Source organism: Homarus americanus, unplaced genomic scaffold (assembly GCF_018991925.1).
Source record: "Homarus americanus isolate GMGI-L3 unplaced genomic scaffold, GMGI_Hamer_2.0 scaffold41075, whole genome shotgun sequence".
Taxonomy (NCBI): Eukaryota; Metazoa; Arthropoda; class Malacostraca; order Decapoda; family Nephropidae; genus Homarus; species Homarus americanus.
The window spans coordinates 1-25,869 of record NW_024755838.1 but is presented as its reverse complement, the minus strand read 5'-3'; the positions used below and the strand labels follow the sequence as shown (position 1 = coordinate 25,869).

Genomic DNA, 25,869 nt, shown 5'->3' with positions numbered 1-25,869 from the left:
TGGTACAGGTACATCCGGTCACTATATGAGCAACAGCCATAGACGGCGGGTAGCGAGAGAGGGAGTCATCCTCGCGTGACATACAACCGTACAGTATATGCTTTACTATAACAAAAACTCCATTAAGCTATATTAATGTATGTATCGTGCTGGGTAGAAGCAAGGCATATGTAAAGAAGCCCCTGACTGAGGATTACAATAACATGGAAATATACTTTAAATGGAAGAGTTTCGGATCACAACCGAGACGGACCTCGAGGCGAACATTTCACCGTGTCGTAGTGACGGTTTCATTCGTACCGAGTTGCAGAATATAGTCGTCGACGACACGTATGATTTATGAGAGGTGACCAAGGAAATAGTAGTTGATATTAGAGTGAACAGCTACAGCAATATACAGTATATCGGTCTAATTGGGATCTGCCAAATATTATTGATTCGTAAATAGTGTCGGTTTAACGTCACAATAAGAATTTAAATCGGGGCGTCGCCGGTCGTTTCGTGGCGGCTGACCCATCGCGATACAGCGGGTTCGCTCGCCCCGTTGCGTCTTTCCGATAATTCCTCGGTTCGTTTGACGTAAGATCCCATTAATGACCGGCACGGCGTCGGCGTCCATTTACGACACGCAATCTCAATTCGCTTGACGTGCGATCGGAAGCCTCGGAGGATTCGCATCTCTCAAAAACATACGTATGCTCAGAGGTGTAGACGTAGAGTTAGCAACAGTTCTGAAACGGGTCGTGTAACATTGGTCGAATCACGTCGACCCCGTGGCTAAAGATATTATTTTGGGGTGAGCGTACACGTCGATTATAAGCCAATACAGGAGCTTCTCGACAGACGGACGAGTCGAGTTCCCGAGGCTCGTTCGCGAGTCCGACTTAACTCTTGTAGATAATGATATACAGTAGAGCTATACCGTATATACCCAGCACATTACGGTACAGTCGGTCCCCGACTGACGACGGGGTTAGGGACCGGCAACCGGGTCGCAAGTCGAAAATAATACCGTACATAGAAAATCTAAAACGGGTGTCAATTCTTCTTCTCGGCACCACGAGAACTCTCACTCTTACGCTTGCCAGCCATTTTAAAGGGAATTACAAACAAAAATTTTGTCGGTACACAGCGCAATCACTCACGTCAGGACTTGAAAATAGGTAATTTGACAAAATTTTGGTACGACCGAGGCGGTCGTAGGTCGAGTAGGTCGTAAGTCGAGGAGTAGCTGTATTTAACTAGTGATAACAGAAAAAGTTATTTCTTTAATGTTTTGTTTTTGTGTTTTAATGTTTTGTCTGTGAGTCGGTTCTCGTCTTCAACGTTTAGGTCACGAAGGAGGCTTAAATATATCTAGAAAAAAAAGTTTAAGCTCCTGCGTAAATATCACAATAGATTTGCACTGTCCTCTGTTTGGTCACAGCAGATTATGTGAAATTCGAGCGAGAGAGATTTAAATAATAAATCCCTCAAAATTGTGCGTTTCTCCCGGAAGCACGAAAAGAATCCGTCAATAACGTCGCAGTTTCGTTCTGTGTCGGTCACGTCCACGAAATGTAGACGCTATTGGACTGTACGAAACCGGGTATGCCGATTAAATTTTTGCTCGTCCATCGCAAGAAGTTAGGTAGTTTAGATTAGATTAGGTTAGGTAGGGTTTTCAATGTTTTTTTTTAACCCTTCATGTTGAAAGTAACTTTTTTTGGAAGATTCATTGTTTTTGTTAGTGTAAGGAAATTAAGATCATATAAATTTATTAGAAAAAATCCAAATAAATACTGGTAAAATTATCGTTTTGGCCGTGCATCTATTTTCCAAAAGTCATAATCGTTCAAAATATCCATAAAAAACGTTGGAAAAAGATAATTTCAACTTTACGTAACCTATTTGATTAATCGGTTTCTCCATGTGGTGTTAAACTATTGAGTAATGTTTATTTTTAATACAAAGTTGTTATTTGACCCGGATTCTGGGCCAAATGACCGTCGGCTATTTGACCGGGACCTGCGGGGATCGTGTGGGATTGTAGTCGGGATGGTTGGGGGCATTAAACAAGTCATTCCATTATGGTATTATTTAATTGTATAATTTCTGTTGACAAAAGGATTTAGTTTTATTTTAGATCTTTGTCAAATAACCGGCGGTTATTGTGCCGAGTACTGGTCAAATAATCCCTGCCTATAATATAATAGTTTTACAGTGTTGTGTATTATATAGGTATCTGTTACATTTCAAGGAAGCTTTAAGGACCAACAACACATCTCGGTACGACAAGTGGAGACTCGACCGTACAGACCCGTCCGGTCTCGCACACGACGCCGTTAACGGCAAACGGAGAAACGCCGCCGCCGCCGACCCGCGGGAGGTAAGACCGACGTCGTCACTTCGCGTCGTGTCGTCGGGCGTACGAGCCGAGCGTATTAGAGGACTTGTATTTAAGTGCACTTGTACAGTAATCCTATAAAAGTGGACATTTATGTAAATGATTGTGTCTAAAGTCACTTCCCATTGGTGTCGGTGGTACGGGACCTCTCAAAATTGTGGCCCAGATTCACGTTTTTCATCCCAAACCAAATTTTGAATGTGTGTTTATTTCGTTATTCTTTAAAGTACAGTGCAGTATATTAATAACTTTTAGCTTCGTTTTCAAAACATAATGTCATTGTTTATTAATTATGATTCTTTACAAATGCTGTACTACTTTTTCTGCCTGTATGTTTCAATTCAGTTTATGAAACTTTTATTTGCATAGTTTTGAATAAGACTACAGTACTTAGTACATAGTTTAAATGTTTGCATATCAACAGTGCAGTACTTTATCTTAAGTAATATTTTCAGGTACTTTCTCCATCACTGCCTAAAGTGGACCTGATGTGAACTAGAATGAAGTTGGCTGGACCTGCAGTGAAGTGGACCTGAAGCTAACTGGACCTCAAGTAGTCTGTGGTATTGTATTTAATATTGTTGTGGTACTTTGAATGTTAGGAAAGTTGTACAGGCATTCCCCAGTTTGTAAGAGTACTGTGTCTTATAAAAACCTATGGTAAATCGAATCAATATTCCTATAGACTCGCATTATAAAAGCCAAGATACTTTTCTTCAATGAAAAAAGTTCCCCCCCAATTATGTAGTCTCCAAAAAGTATCGATAGATTTTCTAGCGGTAAAATTTGAAACGCTGGGTGAAAGACTTTGATGTGTTCTCCAGTGCATCAGCATAAATTGGTACAGGTACATCCAGTCACTATATGAGCAACAGCCATAGACGGCGGGTAGCGAGAGAGGGAGTCATCCTCGCGTGACATACAACCGTACAGTATATGCTTTACTATAACAAGAAATCCATTAAGCTATATTAATGTATGTATCGTGCTGGGTAGAAGCAAGGCATATGTAAAGAAGCCCCTGATTGAGGATTACAATAACATGGAAATATACTTTAAATGGAAGAGTTTCGGATCACAACCGAGACGGACTTCGAGGCGGACATTTCACCACCGTGTCGTAGTGACGGTTTCATTCGTACCGAGTTGCAGAATATAGTCGTCGACGACACGTCTGATATTAGAGTTGATATTAGAGTGAACAGCTACAGCAATATACAATATATTGGTCTAATTGGGATCTGCCAAATATTATTGATACGTAAATGGTGTCGGTTTAACGTCACAATAAGAATTTAAATCGGCGCGTCGCCGGTCGTTTCGTGGCGGCTGACCCGTCGCGATACCGCGGGTTCGCTCGCCCCGTTGCGTCTTTCCGATAATTCCTCGGTTCGTTTGACGTAAGATCCCATTAATGACCGGCACGGCGTCGGCGTCCATTTACGACACGCAATCTCAATTCGCTTGACGTGCGATCGGAAGCCTCGGAGGATTCGCATCTCTCAAAAACATACGTATACTCATTCGTGCTCAGAGGTGTAGACGTAGAGTTAGCAACAGTTCTGAAACGGGTCGTGTAACATTGGTCGAATAGCCTCGAAGCACGTCGACCCCGTGGCTAAAGATATTATTTTGGGGTGACCGTACTCGTCGATTATAAGCCAATACCGTATAGGAGCTCTTCGACCGACAGACGAGTCGAGCTCCCGAGGCTCGTTCGCGAGTCCGACTTAACTCTTGTAGATAATGATATACAGTAGAGCTATACCGTATATACCCAGCACATTACGGTACAGTCGGTCCCCGACTTACGACGGGGTCAGGGACCGGCGACCGGGTCGCAAGTCGAAAATGGGAAAATAATACTGTACATAGATGGGCGTCTCATTTTCTTCTCGGCACCACGAAACTCTCAATCTTACGCTTGCCGGCCATTTTAAAGGGAATTACAAATGAAAATGTTGTCGGTACACAGCGCAATCACTAATGTCTGCATTCAAAAATACATAATTTGACAACATTAAGACCAATCCCCACATGTGAAGGGACCCATACAAATTGAACATTATGGCCATTTTTCCGTATTGTATTTACTAATTTTCTACATGAACCAATAATGTGTCCAAAGACTGGACTCCCACTGTTCAAAGAATCCAAAGCTGCCCTACTATCAACAACAAAATATGCATCTTTATACCTCTTTACAACATTTTCCAATCCTACTAACATTGCATATAACTCAGCTTGTGTTGATGAAATAAAACTTCTCAACCAAAGTCCAATTTTGATGTCATCATTTCCTTGTTCTGTGTGCTGTCTTATAAGGATCCCGCACCCTGCCCTGCCACTTGACATAACTGAACCGTCACAAAAAACATGCAATGTGTTTATTTTAGGCAAATTACTAATCTTATTCCCATATAAAGCCCTTAACTGTCCTGGTTCATGTAATGATTTCTTCATTGTGAGAGGCACTATGTCTAACTCTACTTCTCGTTCTTCCCAGGGTGGATTCTTACAACTCTTCTGAACAGCTGTACACCAGTCTGCCAGATTACATTTTTTAATAATATTTACTAATCCATTCATGTATCCTCTCTTGCCTTGCCTGCAGAAGGTCCTTTTATCTTTTAAACCATCATTTATATCTTGTACAAATTTACCCCCACTGTTCCCTCTCATTAATCGAACTGCTGCAACTGTATTAATTTCATTGACCCTCTGTGAAATGCTCTGTAACCCTAGTTCCATTTTCATTATCTCAATCATTGCATTCTTTTGACACCCTAAAATAATTCTCATTGCTTCATTTTGCATGATCTCAAGCTTCCGTAGCCTTCCTTCACCAGTACAAGAGAGGACAGGTGCTGCATAGTCTATAAGTGATCTGATGGTAGAAATACACATCATTCTCAGTATGGGTACCCCAGCACCTTTACCACAACATGCTAGAGCCTTCAAGGGCTGTAATCTTGCTCTACATTGAGTGAGGACATGATATATTTCTGCCTCTTTACTTTCACTAGTAAAGCCAATATACATTCCTCAATATTTATACTTTGACACTTTCTCAACAATTTTTCCATTTAGAAAAACGGATTCAGTTCCTCTTCCTTTACATTCACACTTGGTTTTTTCTTCATTGATAACTAAGCCCATCTTTTGAGAAAGAACACTAAAATCATTTAATGCAATCTGCAAATTTTTTACAGAGTTTCCTTGAAATAAGATGTCATCTGCATAAATGATGGTTACAACTCCTTTGGGATATTTGTGTGAGGCTATCTTGTTCATTAACACATTAAATAACATTGGACTCAATACTCCCCCTTGGGGAGTGCCTAGTTCAAGTGCTCTTTCCTCAGACAAACATCCCTGATACCATACACAGATTCTCCTTCCATGCAAGTAGTCACCTATCCAGTGTAACAACTTTCCTGATACCCCTAGAGCAGCCAGTTCATTCATAACTACTTCACTGTGAGCTTTATCAAATGCTCCTTGTAAATCCACAAAAACTCTACATCTGTCTGCATCATTTGATAAACATTTTATAACACAGTCTGAAGTACATTTCCCTTCCAAAAAAACAAATAAATTACAAGATAGATTTTCCCCACAATATATACAAGCCTATTTAATAATACTCTCTCCATCATCTTGGAAAAACAAGATGTTAAAGACACTGGCCTGTATCCACCAGTTGCCTTAGGGAAAGGAATAACTATCGCTTTCTTCCATTCTGTTGGTAATCTACCCTCTGCATAGCTCATGTTGAATAAATCTAATAATGGACTATTTTCCATACCAACTAAGCAGTTCAAAATTTCATATGTCACACCATCTTCGCCTGGTGCTGTAGATTTTCCTTTTTTAACAGCATTTAATAACTCATCTTGAGTAATATCTACACATGTTACATCACAAATATTTAGAGCTGATGAAATAAATCTTTTTCTTTCATTTTGCCACTCATCTAATGCTTCTATTGTCCTGTTAGGCAGGGAGGCAACACTAGCAGCTTTAGCCCATTTGTCAACCAGTTTATTAGCTTCTTCCTCTGGATGAGGATGGCTAATAAAATTACTCCTTTTTCCTCTAATTTTGTTAATATCCTGCCATATTTCTTTGAGATTTTTACTCTCCCCAATGTGCTGTGCAAAATCTTGCCAATATTTCTCCCTTGCCTCCTTCCTAGCCTGCCCACATATTTTGGCTATATCCATGAAGATTTCCCTATCTTCTTCTCTTCTACCATTCTTTACCCAATCTTTATGTGCTGCCCTTAACATTTGTGTCCATCCCTTCAACATTTTGTCATTGGTATAGCAGTGTTTCCTAGCCCCATGTCTCTTATCATTTATTTTTTTCTGTGTTGACTTAGTCAAATATATTTCTATCTCCCCAACTAAGTCATTATAAAAGCTATCCATACAGACTGGTGTATAATTTCTGTACCATTTCTCTATATTTTGGGTAAACACTTCTGTGTCATCCTTGTTTAGTTTCAATTTCTTCCTCCTATATCTCACCTGTCTCTTCCCTAATGGTAATTGAACATACACAACAAAATGGTCACTGACTAGCTCCCTTATTATCTCACATTCTCCCTGGACTCCCTGACTGCTTATCATGCAAGCATAGTCTAACCTTCCTCCTTTAATATGAGTCACTTCCTTATTTCCTAACAAGTAAGAATCTGGGTGATCTTGTAAAAATTGCCAAAATTTTATACCATTTCTATTAATTCTCCCCATTGTTTCGAGTCTTGGATGTCGAGCATTAAAATCTCTTACAGCCAAAGTTGAGTCCAAAAACATGCAATCTGGTAAGAAGTTGAGGTCAAAACAGCATCCAGAAATATACAAATTTGCTATGTTCAGTTCTCCTTCCTTCAAATATAACTTTATACAGACACTTTCTATTCCTTGTACTCTACTCGGGTTTCCAACTAGTTCTGCTGGTATGGAATTCTTAATGTATGTTGAGACCCCTCTTATACCTTTACCCGAATAGAGATGAAATCCCTTATATCCAGACAGTTTAAGCAGGTCGCCTTTCCTGTCCCTGTAACGGGCCGCGTTTTCTCTTTTCAATAATTTACCATCCAGCTACTGTTTTCTGTTAGTATTCTATTTACTCATATACTTATTTGTTCTATGTAGCATTCCTCCAATGAGTACCCTGTTTAATATACTTATTCTCCTTCCATTCTTTACATATATATTTATTCTTATATGTTCTTTACCTCTATATACCTTATATTCTTATATGTTCTTATATAAGTAACTCTTATGCTTCTCCACTTATGTTTTCCAAGTCAAGGTTCTTTCTTTTCATTTCCTTTCATATAGATTGTATTTTCAGTTTCAATGTTCTTACCTTTCTGAAGTATACTTTGTTTTATGTCTTTCTTATACATGGGTTAGTCTGGGGAACCATGTGATTCTTTGTATAACACTTTTTATACTTACAAGGGGTAGCTGCCACCACCCAGACTTTTCATTATATAACAGAACTCATGGAAGGGTTTTGGGTAGTGTGGTAGATGTATAGGCACGTGAGTAAGTATTATTTTCTGGGAACCAATGTTTAGAAGGAGTAGAGTGGTGATACTCAGATTACTAACTCAATATTTATTAATACAGTGAGTGGAGAAGATGCATCTTAGATTCACTCAGGCTAAACAGAACCGAAATTAACTTATTAAGTCATCAAACACTTCAAGAACTTATTACCTCATTAAACACCTCCAAATATTCATTACTTTATTGGATACTGTTGTAGTATTTCTGTGACAAGTAAGATTTAGCAATGCTTACACACTGTCAATAACCCTGGACCCGCAGGTCTTACTTTAACAAGGAACAAATTACCTTCTCAATTCGTGGTTAGAACCTCATACTCTCAGGTTATTCTTTCATGGGTACTACAGATGAATACATAACACATTGGACTAACTCCACAATTATAGTAACATACAATACCTCCTGTTAGTTTGCAAGGAACAACCTGGTACCTTGAACTCTCATTCAGTGGTTCAATACTTAACCTGGGATGACTATATTTCTGCTAGTCATCCCTAAGCATGGATATTAATACGGCTCCATACATATAACCAAGAACAGTGGGTAGACCATGATCATATGACGGAGTCAGTAGGCCAGAGTTGTTTACAGGCTCGCTCGCTAGCTCGGAGCGCCTGGCCCAGGAAAAGTTGACTGTGGCGGTGGGCCGTGGCGTCTGCCAAGGAATCTCGCCCTGGGATTCTCATCTCGCCACCTTAAAGACGTCTTAAGGCTAGCTAGATCCAGGATTAATATTTACACATTTTATATCCTTTCCAATCAGATTCTTTAAGAAGGCCCAATCCTCCTGCACAGATTCCCATTTCCTCAAAAGTTTTTCTTTATCAGCATCTTTACACTTTACCAACACCTTTTTAAAACTTTCAGTTGTTGCTCCCTGCGCTACACAATCCTTTATTTTCCTCTCCTTCCCTGTAATACTTATTTTAAGCACTGAATTTTTCAAAGGCTTGAGCTCTTCACTTTCCTCTTTCCCTTTTAATTCTACATTATTCACAGCTTTGTTTTCCCTTTCTTTATTTATCACTGTATCAAGTCTTTTCTCTATCACTTCTATTTTCTGACCTAACTTTTGCAAAAGCTGAAACATCTTAAGCACCTCTTCTCCCAGAATTTCTTGCACAGTTTTATCACTAACCTGGAGGGCTGCACCACTACTCTCACTTGCTACTTGTTTATTACTCTCTTTGTTTCTGGCATCAACAACGCTTCCGGCCGCAAGCGCAGTCCTTATCCTTCTTGAATCTTCATGCCAGGCATTCTCAGGAATCACTGTCTGTGTGTTCTCCTGCTGTCTTGTCACTGTCAGACCACAGCGTACTTCCTCGGTGTTCTCTGAATAATTCCTTTGTTGGTCACTTCTCATACGTGGCCTCATCTCGCATGCAATTGAACTAGCATTGAGAGTTTTACCACACTTACAACAACAAGGCTTCACTTTCTCTCCTGCTTTGATCTTGTCCTTACAGTTGCTAGATTCGTGCCTCTTCCCACAGAATCTACAACGTGGGTCCAGTTGACAGCTCCAGGCCTTATGTCCCCATCTGCAACACTTGAGACACATTATTGGTCCCCCCACATATAGTGCCACCTTCCTATACCCTGCTCCTGTGATGAACACTTTCTCTGGAACCTTTCCTCTCATTAGAGCAATAACCTGGCTTCTCTCTTCGCCCCTTATTAAATGCCTCTTGACCCAAACAAATCTTTCGTCATCCAATAAGTATTCTGGGTCTAGTATTACAGGGTACCTGAAGATTATAACCTTTGTAAGTAGTATGTCGCTCTCCTCTGGCAAAACCATCAGTAATCCCTTGTACCCAACAGTTGTCAACATTTCCACAGCCTGTAAGATAAGGCTTGTGTGTGCCTTCTTTCAAAAGAGGCTCAAAGCTGCGATGCTCCCGTCCTAGTTGTACTGCCCATTTTAATTTTTCAAGGAAGGTCATCGGGCATGACTGGAAAAATTAATCTCTTCCTGACACGACCAACTTCACCTTGTGTGTGTTCTTGTCTGCTTCCTTCAAATTCCATACTTTGCTCTGTTCTTGATCCATTCTCCACTATCTCCTTTCTGTTATTTCCATTATTATTACCACCCACACACGTTTTTTGTCCTAGATGATTTTGTCTCTTCTCCTCTCTCACTTCTTTGCTTTCACTGTCCTCATGCCAGCTTGTCTCCCTCATTGTTTTAGAATTTTCTTTCTTATTCACTACCTCTTGTTGTAGCTGTATTTTCTCACTTTCGAACTTCCCTTGTGCTTCATCACTCGTATTAGACTCATCACTACTCAACTCAAGGTCTTCAAGAACTTCGTCCAATACTATCTTTTCTTTACTCTTCCATGTAGAGTTCTTAAGCGAAAATTCACTTTCCGTGGGGCAATGTTGACATCCCACAACACCCAGCCAGGAGTGATGGGACCCCGAGCAGTTATTTTTGTAAGGTAAACAGTAAGTTCCCAACACTAAAGTTGCTTGACGATACTTATCTTATCCTCGGGTCCTTATACACAAGTAGGTAAGTCTATATATCCTTCAGTTAATGTAATAAGCTCGAAAACATCCCAAATTTGGGAGCTAGCGCTCACAGCTGTGTTTACCGGACCAAAAAAATGGCCGCTCCGTCGTATGTCGAGTAGGTCGTAAGTCGAGGAGTAGCTGTATTTAACTAATGATAACAGAAAAAGTTATTTCTTTAATGTTTTGTTTTTGTGTTTTAATGTTTTGTCTGTGAGTCGGTTCTCGTCTTCAACGTTTAGGTCACGAAGGAGGCTTAAATATATCTAGAAAAAAAGTTTTTGCTCCTGTGTAAATATCATAATAAATTTGCACTGTCCTCTGATTGGTCACAGCAGAGAGATTTAAATAATAAATCCCGCAAAATTGTGCCTCTCTCCCGGCAGCACGATAAGAATCCGTCGAGATCGTCGCAGTTTCGTTCTACGTCGGTCGCGTCCACGAAATGTAAACACTATTGGACGCGTACGAAACCGGGTATGCCGATTCGGTTTTTGTTGGTCCATCGCAAGAAGTTAGGTAGTTTAGATTAGGTTAGGTAGGGTTTTCAATGTTGTTTTTTTAACCCTTCATGTTGAAAGTCTAACTCACTTTGGAAGATTCATTGTTTTTGTTAGTGTAAGGAAATTAAGATCATATTTATTTATTAGAAAAAATCCAAATAAAAACTGGTAAAACTATCGTTTTGGCCGTGCAGCTATTTTCCGAAGGTCATAAAAGTTGAAAATACATCAAAAACCATTGGAACAAGATTATTTCAACCTAACCTAACCTATTTGAGTAATCAGTTTCTCCACGTGGTACTAAACAAACAAGTGCCTTTATTATAAGTGTACGAAGATGTTATTTGACCACGATTCTGGGCCAAATAACCGTCGGCCATTTGACCGGGACCTGCGGGGATCGTATAGGATTGTAGTCGGGATGGTTGGGGGCATTAAACAAGTCATTACATTATGGTATTATTTAATTGTATAATTTCTGTTGACAAAAGGATTTAGTTTTATTTTAGATCTCTGTCAAATAAGCGGCGGTTATTGTGCCGAGTACCGGTCAAATAATCCCTGCCTATAATATAATAGTTTTACAGTGTTGTGTATTATATAGCTATTGGTCACATTTCCAGGAAGCTTCAAGGACCAACAACACATCTCGGTACGACAAGTCGAGACTCGACCGTACAGACCCGTCCGGTCTCGCACACGACGCCGTTAACGGCAAACGGAGAAACGCCGCTGGGAGGTAATACCGACGTCGTCACTTCACGTCGTGTCATTGGGCGTACGAGCCGAGTGTATTAGAGTACAGGTTGTACCTCTCTAGTCCGGCATTCTGTGATCCGGAACGATTTTAGTTTGTCCAATAGGTAGATAGGCAGCTTTTTTTTTTTTTTAATCTTGATTATTATTATTATTATTATTATTATTACAGGAGTATTAAATTTTTGCCCCTCAGGCCCCAATGTGGGTCAGTGACCTATGCCCGGGTGGGCTAATCCCCGTAAAAAAACAACAACGACAAAGCCGGGGGAAATTAAGGTTTGTTTACATCCGGCAGCTCTCTCTCTGTGCTTGTCTATACAGAGCATAACATTTAACCCTTCAATATATATTCTAGCAGTAAATAAGTGTTGCTTTCATATTCTTAAGTAGAGTAACGACGACATGTTTTCACGTGTGCGCACTTACATACGCTCAGTTTCACTTTTTTTTTTACCATTGATGGTTAGCTACTTATATTGTTCCATTTATTAACATTAAATAACATTACTTCAAACAAGCATATTAATTTTTTTACATTAATTTTACTACAGCTACAATCAGGGTCTTATTTTCTTCAGTTTTATATGTAGAACCAATCTGTCACCGGTTTTGTAAGCTTTAACAAAAACAATGCCGGCAGCCGTCTCGTCTCGTCGCGCGTTTTAATATTACACGTATTAGTAATAAATTGTATTGTTAATTTTGCACACACAAACATTAATTCAATAAAAACAAATTCAGAAACATTAATTAAAATATATATGAACAGTAAATAAGTGTTGCTTTCACATTCTTACGTAAAGTAATGACGATACGTTTTCACGCGTGCGCACTCGCATACGCGATCTCTGTTTTTCTTTACCATTATCGTTAGCTACTTCTATTGTTCCATGTATTAACATTACTTAAAAGAACCATATTAATTTTTCTACAGCTACAACCAGGGTCTTATTTTCTTCAGTTTTATACGTAGAACCAGTCGGTCACCGTTTTTGTAATCGACGAAAACGGTGCCGTCTCATTTCCTCGCGTTTTAATATTGAGCGTATTATTAATGAATTGTATTGCTCATTTTGCACACACTAACATTAATTCAATCCAAAAGACTTTCAGTAATAAATAATAACGAATCTTTCGTACATAAGAGAAATAACGCCGTTTACACGATCGTGCACGTCGTCCGAACGTCGGCGGGCCATTCAAACCCGTCGAAATTTGAGTTTCCGCCGTCAAAAGTTTTAAATGTGTCGGCTTTTTTTGTGCGTTCAAATAGAAAACGTCGAATTAAAAACTCGCGAAATTTGAGAAGGTACTGTACGACATTTAACCCTTCAATATGTCTTCAAAGAGACCACGAAGCAGAGAAAGTGGTGCTAGTGCTTCCAAGTGTAAACAGAAGTCACTATCTGTCCAGGAAGAGGGCGAATTTCCACGGTCGGGAAATTTCCGGCGTCCGGCACCGGTCGGGTCCCGTGGTTGCCGGACCGGAGAGGTACAACCTGTACTTGTATTTCAGTACACTTGTACAGTAATCCTATAAAAGTGGGCATTTATGTAAATGTTTGTGCGTAAGGTCGCGTCCCATTGGCGTCGGCGGTACGCGACACTTCCAAAATATGGCCCAGATTCACGTTTTTCATCCCATACCCAATTTTGAATGTGTGTTTATTTCGTGGTTCTTTAAAGTACAGTACAGTATATTAATAACTTTAACTTTCGTTTTCAAAACATAATGTCATTGTTTATTAATTATGATACTCTATAAATGCTGTGGTACTCTAAATACTTTTTTCTACTTATATGAATCAGTTGAGTTGAGTAAACTTTTATTTGCATAGTTTTGAAGAAGACTACAGGACATAGTTTAAATTTTTACATATCAACAGTGCAGTACTTTATCTTAAGTAATATTTTCAGGCACTTTCTCCAACACTGCCTACAGTGGACCTGATGTGAACTAGAATGAAGTTGGCTGGACATAAAGTTTACTGGACCTCAAGTAGTCTGTGGTATTGTATTTAATATTGTTGTGGTACTTTGAATGTTAGGAAAGTTCTACAGGCATTCCCCAGTTTGAAAGAGTACTGTGTCTTATAAAAACCTATGGTAAATCGAATCACTATTCCTATAGACTCACATTATAAAAGCCAAGATACTTTTCTACAACGAAAACAGTTCCCCCCAAATTATGTACGGTCCCCCAAAAAGTATCGATTGAATTTTCTAGCGGTAAAATTTGAAACTCTAGATGAAATACTTTGCTGTGATCCCCAGTGCATCAGCATAAGTTGGTACAGGTACATCCGGTCACTATATGAGCAATAGCCGTAGACGGCGGGTAGCGAGGGAGTCGTCCTCGTGTGACATACGACCGTACGGTATATGCTTTACTATAACAAGAAATTCATTGAGCTATATTAATGTATGTATCGTGCCGGTTAGAAGCGAGGCCCCAACCGAGGATTACAAAAATATCGGAATATACATTAAACGGAAGAGTTTTGGAACGTCACGAGCTAGACCGAGACGGACCTCGGGGCATACGTTTCGCCACCGCGTCGTAGCGACGGTTTTATTCGTACCGAGATGCACAATGTAGTCGTCGACGACACGTCTGATTTTTGAGGAGTGACGGAGCAAATAGTAGTTGATATTAGAGTGAACAGGTACAGCAATATACAATATATTGGTCTAAATGGGATCTGCCAAATATTATCGATACGTAAATGGCGTCGGTTTAACGTCAAAATAAGATTTTAATCGGCGCGTCGCCCGTCGTTTAGCGGCGGGTAACCCATCGCGATGCCCGAGGGTTCGCTCGCCCCATTGTGCCGAGTTATTCGAGCGTTGCGCGTACCCTCGTCGCGAAGGCTAATAATAGCGCCTCTCTCCCCGTTGTGTCTTTCCGATAATTCCTCGGTTCATTTGACGTACGATCCCGGTAATGACCGGCTCGGCGTCCGTTTACGACACGCAATCCAAATTCGCGCTACGTGCGATGCGAATCCTCGGAGGATTTGCATCTTTCAAAAACACATACAGTCGTGCGCCGGTTAACATCCGATAGCATATACAGTCGGCCCTTAACATTCGCTGGGGTTAGGTAACAGAGATACCCGTGAATGTTAAAAATCCGTGTACTATTGCTACCCCCCCCCCCCTAAAAAATCCCTGGCCCCCCATGTCCTTATTTACCGTATATACCTGTGTGTAGTTTGAGTTTTTAAGACCAAATTATTTGGCAAAAATTGGGGGTCGACCTCTAAACGGGTAATAGTTTCGTTAGGTTGAAAAATATTTACCAGTAAACAATGGAAACGATGCACCAACACACCACCCGCTGTGAGTGTCGGTACAGTTGCCAGGGCAGATCTGTTGCGAGCCCAAAGTAGCCAAATCCATGGTATGGTAGCACAGGACGATGTAAAACAAAGTATTCATTTATTAAAGTTAATTTATAGATACTGGACATAAATGTTTGTTCATTACATTTGAAACATCAATCTTTGTTAATTAAATTTGAAACAAGAGAAAACTACGATACTGGATTTTCATTAAAATATTACATCACAAGTATATTTTACCTTAACTGTGACTGAATGAATATATTCTCGGAAATAAATATGGAAATGTAATATTTTTGCTGGAATGACGTACATATTATAGTGGGAAGTGGGATAAAATCACGAGGAAAGACTTTCGCTTTCTTTCGTTGTTCAAAATATTTTACCGTAATCGCTTTTCGAATGGTTTTCAGTTAAAAAACTGTTGTATTACAATAATATTCTATCCTAATTCACTTGTGATGCAACAGTTTTTTAACTGAAAACCATTCGAAAAGCGATTACGGTAAAATATTTTGAACAACGAAAGAAAGCGAAAGTGTTTCGTCATGATTTTATCCCACTTCCCACTATAATATGTACGTCATTCCAGCAAAAATATTACATTTCCATATTTATTTCCGAGAATATATTCATTCAGTCACGGTTAAGGTAAAATATACTTGTGATGTAATATTTTAATGAAAATCCAGTATCGTAGTTTTTTCTTGTTTCAAATTTAATTAACAAAGATTGATGCTTGAAATGTAATGAACAAAAATTTATGTCCAGTATCTACGAGTTAACTTTAATGAATGAATACTTTGTTTTACATCGTCCTGTGCTACCATACCATGGATTTGGCTACTTTGGGCTCGCAAGAGATCTGCCCTGGCAACTGTACCGACACTCACAGCTGGTGGTGTGTTGGTGCATCGTTTCCATTGTTTTCTGGTAGTTACTGGTAAATATTTTTCAACCTAACGAAACTATTACCCGTTAAGAGGTCGACCCCCAATTTTTGCCAAATAATTTTGTCTTAAAAACTCGAACTACACACAGGTATATACGGTAAATAAGGACATGGGGGGGCCAGGGATTGTTTTTTGGGGGGGGGTAGCAATAGTACACGGATTTTTAACATTCACGGGTATCTCTGTTACCTAACCCCCGCGAATGTTAAGGGCCGACTGTACTTCAATTACTTCAATGTACAGAATATTCCTCTGGCGGGGCAATCCGCGTATTTGCGAATCCGTGAATGCTAAACCCGCGTATGTGAAAGGCCGACCGTACGTCCGTGCCCCCCCTCGAAAAAACACTTCCGTGATGCCTGCTGGACCACCACTCCAAGACCCCCCTGATGGAGACACGACGATCCTTCCCGTACTGGCTAGATGTTATGTGTTAAAGGAATATCATTCCTTAGGCTTTAGTAAGCATTTTCCTCCAGGTGTAATGTTAACCTACATCTATTGAGGATAAAATCTTTCACCTACAAATTGACAATAACACATTTGCTGTAATCGGACATATCTAGTTGCCTCAACAATTGCAACCCTAGTTGCAATTTGAAATTCTGTGTCATTACTGAGGAATAACGAAGTCTCTGGTGCACTGCACTCTAAGATTAAGAGAAAATGGACTCGGGCATCCCGAAGGGAGAGAAAACGGACTTCCACGACGGGAGACTCGAGCACTAACACGTGCCACTCATACCGAGAGACTTGACAAGTTTTACCGACCATTAGTGATGTACGTTATCTAGTGAATTTAGTCAATATTGTACAGTATAAGTATACTGCAATTACAGCGGTCCCTCGGTTAACAATGGACCCGAGTGCAAACCCTTACTGTACGTGTACTAAACGATTACGGTACTTAAATTGTTATGTCTATGGCAAATATAGATTGTTTACACAGATATTCAAATACTATCTTACAAGTTATATTCACCCAGGTCGTTTGGGTGGCAAATTATGAGAAGAGCTTAGTCACTCTTAAGTAATGATAAATAAACACTCGGGCCTTCAGCGCCAACTGTCAAATCTTATCTCAAATAAATAAAGACATTGTCACCTCACTTCCCCCCCCTGCTCGCTGGCTACCTCCCTCCTTGTGTTCCCAGACAAAACATTGGTGATAACTTTATGCTTTAAGGTGTTTATTTTATATAATATCTCAGACTAAAGTTAGGGGATTACAATTTGCATAGCTGGAATCCTTGCAAGACAGCCAATAATTTGAATATAAACATTATATATATACTGTATTTTGTTGAAGATATAAAAATTGTAGTACATTTTATAATATAAAGTTTTTCAACTGTATTTTTGGGTAGATTTATATCAATTTCTTCATTTATTTTCATCCATTTACATGCAGACACCACAATAAAAGAAACGTAAAAGAAATAAACGACCTCGGTGCAAAGCCGGAGCATTGTTGTACTAATTTGATTACGGTACAAAAATTGTTATGTCCGGTGCAAATTACAGCATGTTTATATTCAAATTAATCAGTATGTTACAAGAATCCCAGCAATGTTAATTATATTGTACCAGGTCATTTCACTGGCATTTTAAAATGAGAGAAGCTTAGTAGGACTGTTAAATAAACTCACAGAGACCTTCGGCTCAAACTGTCAAACATCTCCTCTTAACTCTCTCCCCCATCTGTTGAGCCAGGGTTTTAGGCTTACAGTTTTTATCTTACATAATATTTCAGACTAAAGTTAGGAGATTATAATTTGCATTGCTGGAATCCTTGCAAGACAGCCAATAATTTGAATGTTAACGTCATATATTTTGCTCGAGAGATAAAAATTGTTGTACGTTAGTGTACAGTACTGTAGTACATTTTATAATATAAAGTTTTTGAACTGTATTTTTGGGTAGATTTACATCAATTTCTTCATTTCATCCATTTACATGCACACAGCATACTAAAAGAAATAATTGACCTTAGTGCAAAGCTGGAGTTTTGTTGTACTAATTTGATTTGGGTACTAAAATTGTTATGTCTAGTGGAAATTATAGCATGTTTATATACAAATTAATCAGTATGTTACAAGAATCCCAAGAATGTTAATTATATTCACCCGGGTCATTTCCCGGCCGGGAAAAAATGCGCCACAGACCCGGGCGCCAACCGTCGGTGTCGCCGGGCTTTATCTTAAGTAATATCACAGACAAAAGTTAGAATTTAATTTGCATTGCTAAAATCGTTACAAGACGGCTAATAATTTTAACATAAACGTTGTATATTTTGCACAAGAGATAAAAATTTGTAGCCCTTTGTAATAAAATTAGTTACAACTAAAATTTGTATGTGAACTATAGCATGTTTATATTCAAAGTAATCACAATTTTATAAGAATTCCAGCAATGTTAATTATATTCTTCCAAGTCAGTTTAGTGATATTTCATAAGAGAAAACCTGAAAGTCACTGTTAAGGACAGATAAATAAATAAGCTCTAGACCTTGGCATCAACTGTCAAACCGATAACCCTCCTCCCCATCTTGCCGCGAATCCGATCACGAGTAAACGGGCCATTTCGCGTCTCGTAATTTTAGCCGCGTCGATTTACGAGCGTCCGTTTTAACGCGATACTACAAAAACGATGTTTTGTAGGAGATGGGCCGAGGTGCATTTGGGTATATTGGGTCTTTTTAGTATTTTGTGTTAGTCTCGAGTACCAAAGTAAATTGTTCCATTGAAACCACTTTAATTGAGTCCAAATTTGGTTTAAAGCTATTAGCTCTCTAGGAATGCGCCTCGCGTCACCGACGCGTACGCGGGACCGGTAACAATTTTACGTAAACGCGTCGACGACGTAATATTCGACAATGCCGTCGGGTCGTCGACGTGCCGTTTCTTCGTTTAGTAAATAGTCGTGGCGATTTTTGTCGCGCGCGTGTCCGTCGACGGGCACGCCGAGGGCGGTCCGTCCGCGGATGCGGGCCCGCTCGAGATTCGGCCCGTATTGCGCAGTCGTACGGTCCGTCGTCGTTTGCGAGAAGTACTCGTTTACGTAGTCTCGCGTGCAGTATATTGCATTTTCTAGCAATAGACTAGTTACGATCGTAGATTAGTTCCATCACGTAGGGTATCGTCTCGCCGTCGGCCCGGGACACACCTCCGGCCACTCGACACTCTGCTTACCGGTACACGACACAAATTAAAAATGATCAACACGATATTTTACGAGGGCATTATGATTGATTTATAATACCCTATGCAATGGTTGTATAGATGTAGTGCAGTATAATTATTAAATGCAGGCAGCATTCACATCACAAACTTAACCCACAGAAGAAGTCGCCTCGGGCAACGGCAGCAGTCGGCAGCGGAAGCGCGAAGAACGACCGTAGATCGTCGCTCCGGAGACGGGTCGGCGAGTGCCGCTCTCCGACGCGAGACGATCGTCGAGAATAACCTACGTGTTTTTCTATTTTTATGGATGCTATTTTAAGGATAACTAAAGCTCAGTCAACGGTTATTTTAGCTTAAGGTCATATTATACGTGTATTTGTAATGTACAGTATTTCATTGAGTAAGAATGCTAAAACTTGCCCGGCGGTCGACCCCCAAAACAACTGCGGCGACCCGCTCCGGCACTCGAGAAGACGGAAGCTCCGAGTACACGACGTTAAAGATTAACGGATAGTTTGACGACTATACCACCCCTTGTTCCCTCTACCTCCAGCTAAATGTATCCCTCCCTCCACTTACCACTCTTCCTTTCCTCATCTATTATCTTTCCCTTCCACCCCTCTATCCCACCATCTGTCCCCCCTCCCTTTCTTCACGTACCATTCTTCCTTTCCTTATCTATTATCCTTCCCTTCCACCCCTCTATCCCTTCCCTCCACATACCACCTTTCTCTCCTAGCACCTGTCGTTCCTTTTTTGTGTTTTATTTAATAAGTTTTATAGTATATGATGGTCACCTTATTAATAATGTACCATTTTGTGTGATTACAATTACACTACACACACTTAGTCGAAGTGACCAGTTATTAGTGTTGATATTAATGGGATAAATATTAGATAAGTTTATTGGAGTTTGCTATAAAATATGTGACTATAATTATAAATTGTGAGTGTGAAGAAGGGTTTATAAGTTGTATATATGTCAATTAGAGGAACAAATAATTTGCTAACCACACCCTAGTCCTTCAATGGAAAACGCATCGAAATGCGCAGCGGCGAATGCATTCGGCGGGAGAATAATGCGGCGACACGCGTAGAATACTCGTACGCCACTCTCGGGCACGTACGTTTCCATTTACTAAAGTTAGGTGGGTTTGTTTGGGTGGCGTGGGACCCAGAGGGCATCGGCAGGCGGTCGCGTCCGGCGGTTGCCGTGCGAGAAATTGGGAGGACGGGCTTTCACGTTGCAGAAACTAAGGAACGGCATCTTCCGGCGGAACCACAGCCCGCGATTAAAGGAACGCTCGGGTTTGACGCCCACGGACCGAGCGCGCGGCTCCTCCGCCGTAACAAGAGTAGTCGATTGAAGTCCCCTCTTTTGCCTGGGTGGATGTGTCTGTGCTAACCGTTTTAGGCAAGTGAATGTTTGGTACAGCAGATTTGGGGATTCATTGTAGGGTAGACTTGCCATACAGTGCAGTGTTTTAATTGGTATTATATTGCGGCGATCGGCGAGCACGGAGACCGAAGCCTCACTCGACCGTGTCTCGGGAGGCGTGGGGTTTGGTCCGAGGCCACTCGCAGTCATCGTCGAGGGTATAGTCCGGAACGCCGTTCGACGTGACGTCTCGTCGAAATTCCGGAGCGGTCTTCTCGTCGCGGGGCGCGCCGGAGGTCGACGCTACGACGTTCCCGGAGGGGGTCGTCGTCGTCGTCGGGTATTTGACGTGCATCCGGAGTAGAACGAGGGCACGCGTCGAACCGTCGAAAGTGCGCAAGAAATGAGATCGCGTAAATAACGGCAGATTAATTTCGTCGACACTCGTACGTATAAGAGTGCAAAGTAAATAAATAATACGTATTTTTTTTATGGGAATTAGCCCACCCGGGCACGGGTCACCGACCCACATCGGGGCGAAAATGTAATAATAATAATAATAATTGTTGAAGTTACAGTGTTCATTTTTGGTGGATATCAACGAAATATGATGCGAGAGGCTCAGACGACGACACAAACGACGACGCTCTCTCCGGTATATTTTCGGGACCGTCCGTAAAAACGAAACCAAAACACGCGTGCGCATTCAAAGTGGCGCATTATTGCACAAGTAAAATAAAACATATTGCCATAAATATGGGGTAACCTAGTTTATATGTAACAATAATACTGAAGAACCTTAAAGAAATACAAAATGGAAAAAAAAATCAAAAGTGAGGAACAATAGATTTATGTTGTGTTGTCAATAGTAAGAGAAACAATCGAGACAGAGAGTCAGACGAGCGACCCGGGACTCGGTCACAATTTTAGGGATGCCACGTAGCAGGAAGATCTACCACGGACGACACATTACGCTTCCAATATTGTCTGCGGAGGTGGTATCTCCCCGTTTGGTGGCTGCCTAAGTATGTAAGATTTTCCAATGGAAAGTGTATGTTTGGCAAATGTATCCAGGTCTTTAGAGAATGTACTCAGATATTTGGGTTAGGTGTCAAGGGTTCATGTATAATTTGCATGCCTAATTGACTATGTATATTTTTTAACCTTAATTTTTCATTTGCAGTCACCCGACGGGAGTCAGAAACGTCATTTTTGTGCGGACCGGCGACTCGACGGACCCCGGCCGAGGACGCCGCTCGAACCGCGGGTGAGAATGTCGGACGACGCCGTATTGTAATGTTTATATCGCAGTGTACGGTATTTACTTAATGGTTCTCTGAAGAATAGGAATGCGTATGTGGCGTGCCTCGGCGTCTCCGTAGGAATTGCGTAGAGTAAGTGGAAGGTTTTTAAGGGAGACGAGAATTTATTAAGCGGCGCGTCGTCGACGAAATATCGAAGGAAGTTTTGACCGGTTACCGAGAGGAAATAAGACGGGAATTTACGAGTAAAAGAGTAGTAGAACGTAAAGATAACGAGGGAGAAATGAAAATGCGACCGACGACGAGACTCGGGTGCCATCGAAAATGCGTAGAGGGACGGACATTACAAGTGTTATAATGAGAGTACTTAATTTAGCATAGAGATATAGAATTGAAGGTGTCATATCTGGTCTAAAAGTGTTGGATACAATATGAAAAGTATTATTAAAAAATGGGAGTTTAAGCCAAGGGTTAGGGTGCTGCTGGCACTTCCCCCTCCCTTCCTATTGGGATAAATCGAGAAACAAGATGAATTCTCCCCACCCCCTCCTCCACAAAGGGGAGACCAGATGGACGTCACCTGGGTGTAAGGGTTAAGAATGTAGTAGCTTGTAATGGAGGATGAGGTATATGTATTTATGTCCTATGTTTTATACTGTATTGCAAGTAGGCGTTATTGTATGCACATTGCGGGTCATAATAGGAACGCGGCACGCCGGAGGCGGGTACACGGGACGATCCCTCGGAACAGAAGCCGAAAGTTCGTGGCGTGGGTATATGCACTTCCCTTAAAAGTGTAATTAGGGATCCTCCTCAGACACATTGCACCATTTGAACGCAGACGTAAGATTATCCTCATCGCCGTACACGTCCCGAGGAGACGAGGCGTATCGAGTTTACGCGGATGCATACGAGACGTTTCCTTTCGAGTACGGGTAGTTCTGCTATAATGCGATAGTTGTGTTCTTGTAAAACATCGTGTTATAGAAATTCGTGTAATAGAAATGACAGGGCTTATGGAGAAAATAGGGTTAGGTGCAGATTACTCCAAATCGACAAAAATTTCGTAGTACAGTCTAAATAAATGTTACATTGATATCTAATATTGAAATCATACAGTAAATGTTACACTTGACCTTGAAAAAATCTGAATATAACTTGATGGGGGAGAAGATTGATGTTGAGGAGTCATGAAACATCAAGCTTTTCTTCGAGTGTTATAGCCTTTCTTTTATGATCACCAGAGTGCTTCCCAGAGATATTCTTCTTTTCCATAGTCACAAAATTGGAGAAACAGTAATCACCGAGGACACTTAAAAATTTCACACGTGTTTCAAACAAAGTGTGGAGTAAACAGAGCGCGCGGGTCTAAAACGCTATGTATTTTGTTTTTCTCTTATTTAAAATTTTACATATACTGTAGAGGTATACTGTATACATAAATATTACATAAATTATTTGTGCAATTCTTCACAAACAAAACACATAAATCAATTGAACTTGCGATGTCGAACGTGAACTGTAAACACTGCATAACCCTGCGCCAAGCCACAATGTAAAGTACACTTTAAACGCTACTTATTTTGTTTTTCTCTTTTATTTAAATTTTTACAATTTACATATTCATCTTATGCTACAGCGCCCACAAAACACGAGAAACGTTCGAGTCCCCCAGTAGAGATGTCCGTTCTCTATCCACTCGAGGATGTGTCGGTCGTCCGTTTTCTTTTTGTGTACTCGCTCGGGGACTCGAGTTTATAACACAGGATGATAAGGGAATTTGAATTTATTTGTTGATTTATTTATTTATAATATACTGTAATATATTAAATATGCTGCAAGTATTTTCTTTAATTTATATACTTTTTTCTGGAAAAAGGGAGGCTACCATTATACCCGGTAATGTACATTTATGGCGATCGTTAAGGACCAAACTCCGAATCCGTGACGTGACTTCCGTTCATCATTTATGTCCTAAATTGACCAATGTGGGTAGTTTCAAGAATTAACGCAGTCATTTACCGAATATTCTTTGCCCAAAAATAAATTTCAAATGAATTATTTATAGGAGATAAGTATTATGATCAGTAAATATACCGATATGCATTACCGACCACAAGGACGGCTAAAAATAGGCACAGACGGTCACAGTCGAGGTCACTTTCCCTTTGTTGTCACTGTAGGACCTTGTGAGTGGTTTACTGTATACATAAATATTACATAAATTATTTCTGCAATTCTTCACAAACAAAACACAAAAATCAATTGAATATGCGAAGTCGAACGTGAACCGTAAACACTGTGTGATGTAAAGAGAGCGCCGGTGTAAAACGCTATGTAATTTGATTGTCTCTTTTATGTAAAATTTTACAATTGACTTATAATATATAGGTATACTGTATACATAAATATTACATACATTATTTCTGCAATTGTTCACAAACAAAACACATAACTCAATTGAACACGCGATGTCGAACGTGAACCGAAGCCATAACAATCGTTCGAGTGGAATCGCGTCGGAGGAAACGAGTTCGCGTTTTACAAATATCGTTCCTCAATTCATAAATCGCGTCGTCAAAACACGCGTTATAGCAGAACTCGCCGTATAGTTTTTGGTTCACCGCCAACACGTTTATCCTCGTACCGGATCTCCGTCGTCGCGGAAGTTACGTTCGCTAGACGTTCACAGACGTAAATGGTACGATCTCGAGAGCACGACGTACATTCGGTCCGGATCGAGTGGACTTTCCCAATCGTCTTATAGATTTCTCGAGTTCTTGGGAATGGTACGAATATGTACAATTAATATTATGTTATGTATAGGTATATTGTATGTTTTTTGATAATCGTTAAGTATGGGAGGTGGCGACGTGCACACCGTACCGACGGGTGGAGGAGCGTCGAGTTTGATTTTGTATTAGGCGACGGGGTCGCGGGTATTTACGGAGATACGGCAGAGCGCGACGTCGGCGCCCGCGTACGGCACGAGCGGGAGGAGTAATTTGTGCGGGACGTAATTGTGGGGTAGTCGAGTATGCCTGTGTGTTTTAGTTGGCAATAGTGTGTAGATATGTTTGTGTATAGGTATACTGTAGAAAGAATGAACTTAGATGAAGTTTGTTTGGGAATTAGTAGAATTTGTAATAGTAGATAATTGTCGATATATTTTGACAGTAATTTGTCCGTTTCAGTTGCGGAGGAGCGCGCCGATACGAGTCGGAGACGGCTCGTACAGTCGGCGCACGAGAGCGGTCCGGACGAAGACATTCGGGAACCGAGGACGAAGACGCTCGTCGACTGCGGACGAAGACACCGGTCGACGCGCGAGGAAGATGCTCCGGAACACGGGAAGAACGCCACACTCCCGAGTGCGGGAAGACACTCGTCAACGCAGAAGGAGACACGCATCAATGTCGGGCCGGCGTGATTGTTTTAAAGACGATTTAACGTGTAAAATGAATGTACGTGTTGTTTGTAGTATTGTTTTTGTAACGATTGTTATAATGTTTGTAGTATTGTTTTTAGAGACCGACTCTGCGAAGACGGAGGAAGTCGATACATGTCGAGAATGAATTTATTGAAGATGTTGCCTGTGATCACTAGGTGTTTGCACTAATTTGGGGAGATGATTACGATCGTAGAACGTCACGGAATGCGGCGCGCACGTCATTTGTGGCGGGACGCATCCGTAAATAACGGCAGCGTAAATACGAGAGAACGCGGCGGCGGCGGGGAAGCGCGCCTTTTGAAAGTAAAAGAACGGGGGAGATCGGACCGACATAGATGGTGTTGTTGTGGTAACCGATAAGAATGGAGAAATGATGACTATTTGGTGGGTTTTTTAGGACAGAGAGAGTAGTTATATATTAGTGAAGATATAAAGTAAAAGGTGATAAGGATGGTGGTGGGGGGACAACGAATGATATATTTTGTAGGGTATTAAAGGAATTGACTCGTCAGTGCCGAGTCGGCGTAATTGTGAGAAACG

General features: G+C 40.7%; 1 long non-coding RNA gene across 2 annotated transcripts; it reads left to right on the top strand.

Annotated features, from left to right (window-relative positions):
* The first annotated feature begins 2,242 nt into the window (after positions 1 to 2,242).
* LOC121856683 lies at positions 2,243 to 25,351 on the top strand. Of its 2 annotated transcripts, XR_006087022.1 has the most exons (5): positions 2,243 to 2,368; positions 2,842 to 2,949; positions 11,624 to 11,739; positions 13,677 to 13,768; positions 25,073 to 25,351. It is a non-coding gene; the product is annotated as an uncharacterized LOC121856683 (long non-coding RNA). The 2 variants fall into 2 exon arrangements; XR_006087023.1 differs by lacking the exons at positions 11,624 to 11,739; positions 13,677 to 13,768 and adding an exon at positions 21,800 to 21,883.
* Positions 25,352 to 25,869: the final 518 nt, after the last annotated feature.